General features: G+C 34.1%; 1 long non-coding RNA gene across 1 annotated transcript; it reads left to right on the forward strand.

Moving 5' to 3' along the window:
• The first annotated feature begins 2327 nt into the window (after positions 1-2327).
• Positions 2328-5311, forward strand: LOC125845295 (uncharacterized). Its single transcript, XR_007444254.1, has 2 exons — positions 2328-2675; positions 5101-5311. It is a non-coding gene; the product is annotated as an uncharacterized LOC125845295 (long non-coding RNA).
• The last annotated feature ends 261 nt before the right edge of the window (positions 5312-5572 follow it).

Consider the following 5572-nt stretch of genomic DNA (forward strand, 5'->3'; position numbering starts at 1 on the left):
TACAACCCATTAAGTTCAACCACAATTACTGAAGGAAAACACCTTTAATGAAATGACACCATAAGCCTACCGATTCAACATTCATTAGTTAAGAAAGCTCATTTGAATCTTCATGAAAGGGCGCTTTAAGCCTACCACTTCAAGGTTCATCTTTAATATTCATGGAAGTGTGTCATAAGCCTACCGATCCCAAAGTTCATTAAAATCATTAATGGAAGGGTGTCATAAGCCTACCGATCCCAATCTTCATTAATAACATGTATGGAAGGGTGCCATTAGCGTACTGATCCTTGATTCAACAATCAACAATACATTCATTTATACAAGAAGAGGATGCATAATCCTACCAATTCAAGATATACATTACATGAAGAACCCTTCACCTTCTATCATCATATTCATGAGTGTCAAATTCAGAAATAGCCTTTCAATAATAACACAATTACTTTCAAGAGATGATCACCTTAACTTCAATAGATTCACATTCATATACAAGATGTCATGTTAATACTCAATTCCTCATATGATGCCCTTCAAGGCCATAAATCTCATATCACCAACACACCAACAATTTAAACTAATTAAGGCGTGGATAATGATACAATTTAATATACTAAAGTAATTTAGACATATACCAATCACATGCTTTCATAATCAACAAACCCACTTCATAAAGGCACAATTTAGGAATTGAGAGAATTCATGGGTTCTTAGAGTATTTTAATCATAAATAATCAATGAAACACTAATTCTTTCATAATTTGTCATTAAACAACCTTTGAAAATGTTTGATGAAGGAACCCATGAGTTAGAGTAAAACCCTAGGTTTTTAAGAAACTTTGAAAACTACTTTTGAATGGATTCTAGGTGTCAAAGCTACCCCTAGATGAAGTATCACCATACCTTGCTTGTCAATCCCTAAGAAATTTGAGGAATAACATCTTGAATCCACAACCCTAGCTAAAACTTCTTCTTCTTCTTCTTTGAGAACTTCTAGAGAGAGAAATATTGAGTAGGAAGAACACTTTTGATTTGATTTGGGTTTTGGAGAAATAAAGAGTAAATGAATTGTTTTATGACTTAAAACTATATATACTAGTGATATAAGACATTTAAAAATAACCCCACATAATAATTAATAAAAATGAGATTACTCAAAAGCCCTCAACTTTGGCAGCCCCGTTAGGGACCACGCCCACTTGGATGAGTCTTGAAGGGGACCACGACTCGTGGTGGTGCCCGTGGTCCCTTAGGCAGTAGCATTCCTCTACATGTCAAGCCTTCAAAGACCGTGGGCACTACCACGAGTCGTGGTGATGGTCGTGGCTTTGAGGCAGTGGCTTGGCTTTGAAATCTTGCCTCCCATGCATCCCAAGTGATCTTCAGGACCACTTATACGGACCCTCAAGGGAACCACGACTCGTGGTAGTGCCCACGGTCTTTGAGGCAATATCTCCCTCAACCTTGCACAACTACCACCAAGCTAAAACAACTCCACGAAACTTCCTATCGCCCGTGGTCATGACCACGAGCCATGAAGTGGGTTGTGAATGGAAGCCTTGGCTTGACACTCACAAGGGCACACTGCCATGCAAACTACATGTGGCACCACGACTCCTGGTGGCTACCATGGGTCATGAAGACCCTCGTGGTCATGGTAGGCAGTGGCTAGGCGTAGTTTTTGGCAACCTTGATTCCTTAACCATGGCCTTCAGCCAAAATCCTTTGCCCTTGCCCTTAACCCTTGACGTTAACCCTCACGTTTAGGCTCTAGTGTAACCTATCATTTTTCGAGTCGTTACATTGTTGTTGTAAGCAAACTCAATCAATGGAAAATGGTCATCCCAATTACCCTTAAAATCGATCACTCAAGTCCCTTAACATATGTTCCAAAGTTTCGATCGTACGCTCCGCTTGCCCGTCGGTTCGGGGATGAAAAGTCATACTAAGTTTAAACTAAGCGCCAAGACCGTTTTGAAATGACTTCCAAAATTTAGAAGAGAATTGGGTACCACGATCGTAAATAATGGACAATGGAACTCCATGCAACCTTACCATTTCTCTCAATTATCACTACAAGAAAAAGGCTTACTAGGGACCAATATTTAGGGATGGGCAGAAAATCTAGTCCCTAAATATATACTTACAGGCACAAGACTTTTTTTCGGTCTCTAATTCTCTATTTTGATTATTATGGTGTGTTAAATTATCAATATTCGGTCCCGAATGCACTTACTGAGCGGGACATATGCGCGCCACCTAAATTTTTTTTTTAAGAAAATATATTAAAAATTAAAAACACCTTAATTAATAAAAGAAAAGTTCTAATAAAATTTATTTTCATCTTCTCTCTAGCAAATCCCTTTTTACCCTACGCTTGAGAGCTCCCTCTCTGGCTAAAGTTTGTCTCTTCGTTGCTACTCCTCTTTCTCAGCCATTCCATGGCTGTTGTAGCCATCGGCTAGCCTCCTTCCGAGGTTATCCATTTCCCCAAACACCACCTAATCACTCTTCTTAATCCCAATGTCCAAAATAGTCCCACACAACTCATCTCTCAGATCTGAAGCTTCACACTTAGCCAGTCGAAAATCATGATTTGCCACCTGAAAACTCCATTGATAGTTGAGAAACCTAGTAACCTAAATCTCTATGGTGGGAGTTCGTAGCATGCTAAGGTTTATTTTCTCTCTTTTTCTATCTCTTCGATTAATTAGAAATTATACCATGGATTCTCATTAGTTATTAGGTAATTGAATGTTCGATTGTTAAATTTCAATTTTAGGGATCAACACTCATATACTACTGTATAAGAATATATTTTTCTAGGGTTACAGTTTTTGTATTTCTTTTAGTGTTTTTTTTAATCTTATTCGATTTATTTTGTGCTTGATTTTTCACTTGTTGATGCTTACATTCAGTAATGATAATTTTGATTTCAGAGTACAATAATTAATTTTACTGATTAATTTTGGGGAGGAGAATTCGATGTATCACAACTACAAATAGACCTTTGTTGATACATGCTAATTATGACAATGAAGAAGGTGAAATTCAAATGTTTAGTCTATCTCAGAAGTATATTTCTAGTTACATTATATATAGCTCACACCACTTTAAAGCCCAGGTTATTACTCATTGTTGAATTCTTAATCTTTTATTTTTTTCATGTTTGTTTTTCACTTTTATAGAACTTATTTTATTTTTTTTTGTATGAAAAATACTAAATATATGGAACATATGCCAGGAATTTGAATTATTGATTCCTTTTATGACATTGGGATTTGTTTAAAATTTGGTGAAGAGAACAATAGAATGTGAGTTGATTAACTTGAACGGATACACTAATTGTGATGATTTTACCATTACTTAAGAGGTTACTTTGACATAGAGTTCTTAAGCTCTACTCTCCTTAATGCCACAACCAAAAGGAAGAAATGAACCTCATGTCAAAGTAAGCTAATATATATAAAGATTGCTGCAATTATCTACTTCGATTCTTAAAGTTCTAGCAAAATATATGTGAGATTGTCTTGTGATACACCAATATATATATAACTAGAGTGTTATGTAGAAGCAGAAAAGGATGACTTTGAGTTATCCTACTATGTTATTTAAACTTTGTGGGAGGATTTACTGTTGTAAGGGGCATGGATGAGTTCTGAAAGTGCAAAAGATTGGTATAGAAAAAGATCACATATCAATATGAAAGAAACAATTACTAAGTTGCTAGTACCATTTTCTATTTTTCTATTTTGTATTTATAGTTGGGAGCCATGGTTATAATTTGTATATGCCGAACATGGACTTCTATCCTTAAGCATTGAATTCAATGACTTGATCATTTTCTGAGATTTACTCTTGTTTTATTTTCTTGCATTTGACTGAACAATGTAGAAAATCATTATATATTTTAGTTTGAATTTTGAGATTAGATCAATTTAATCCAAAGATGCATTTCAAATGACTGACACCTTTGTACTGCTAAAAACAGAGTTATAAATACGTCAATATTAACATATAAGGCGAATATAGATCTATTGTGTTTTCTAAATCATGCTAAATGTCAATGTCATGTTTCATAGTATTTAATGATCAACATTAACTGGTTATTTATTTTATGAGCTATTTTTTATGTGGAAGAACTGTTTTTTGTTGACTTGAGTTGCGACATCTATACTAAACTCATTGAGTAATTGTATCTTGCTTCTTGTGTGGCCTGTTCTAGTGGTTTGAACTTCTTTTTTGTTTAGTCAATGCTTGCATAATTTCATAAGTACTACTTTCCCTATTGTATAGTAACAAATCTACTTGTGCTTGGCACTTTGATCCCAATTATAAGTTCTATCTTTCTTATGTTTAGTTGCACTGTCTTGCCAGAGATTTTCTGCAGTGTTAATAATTTGAGCTTGACATTCATTTTCTAGTGTAATGTTTGACACATAATGCCTTAGTTGATCTTCACCTGCTCAATACTAAAAGAACCATAATTTTAGTCATTGATATAAAGATAATTCTAGTGCTATCTATTCCTTAACTGATGGAAGAATTGGAGATCTTTTGGTGACGTTCTGTATTCTACTACATGTTAAGAAGCTAATGAAGTTGTTCAGGGCCAGTTGTTGCTGGTCCTTTTTATCATAATAATAGAAAACATGAGATTCACATATTCTTGTTGACTCATTAGATTAAGTTTCTCAACAATCTTGAATTCCCTTGCTGCCAAACACACTCAACCTCTTGTTGAAGCGTACTTGAGTTATGGTTCAATATTTTAATTATCTATTAGAAAAAAGAAAAAAAGATATGCGAGGTGACCAAAACATGACATTCTAGATTACTAATTGTTAGAGAAATTATTAAGTAAATATTATTTATTTGTTCTTTAGGTCATTTTCATATTGTGGGGGCATGAATTTAACAATTTATCCTAAGAGAATGAAAGTGAAAGAACTTTTGGCCTAATAGTGTAAGTGATATATGAAATGGGATAACCAAAAGTAATTAAAAGAATCAAATTTTCCATCTGTTTGTGTTCTGTTACTTTCCAAACATTTTCATCTTCTAGTTATTTGCTTATGGAGGGTGGGTTGTGGTTAATAGATGATTCAGGAGAATAAAACTCGAAGATAGTTGGGAGGAAAAAGTGGAAGCACAAAATGAGGAGGAAGAAGTGATGGATATAAGGAGCCAACAAACAATGTATGCTAGTTTGTTGTAATAACAAAATTTCGCTATTTTTCAAAAGTATTGTTTCCCTTGCTTGTGATAATACTAGTGATAATGATTTCTTGAAGTATCAACTAGTTACTTTAATTTTGCGTATTTGATTTTATCTTTCTAAATGTTAAACTATCGAGGTATGTATTCCTTAAATTAAAGCAAAGTCGATATTCTTGAACTACTTTATGAAAGAAAACTTATCTGAATGAACGTTTAAATTTTCATACTCTGTATAGGAATTCTTAAGAATCATATTCAATGACTATACTAGTTTAGAGCCCTTAAAATGATTTGTACTCTGATTATATTATTGAAATCTAGGTAGTTAATTTGAAACTACATTTGCTTATAT

Source organism: Solanum stenotomum, chromosome 11 (genome assembly GCF_019186545.1).
Source record: "Solanum stenotomum isolate F172 chromosome 11, ASM1918654v1, whole genome shotgun sequence".
In the NCBI taxonomy this organism is placed as follows: domain Eukaryota; kingdom Viridiplantae; phylum Streptophyta; class Magnoliopsida; order Solanales; family Solanaceae; genus Solanum; species Solanum stenotomum.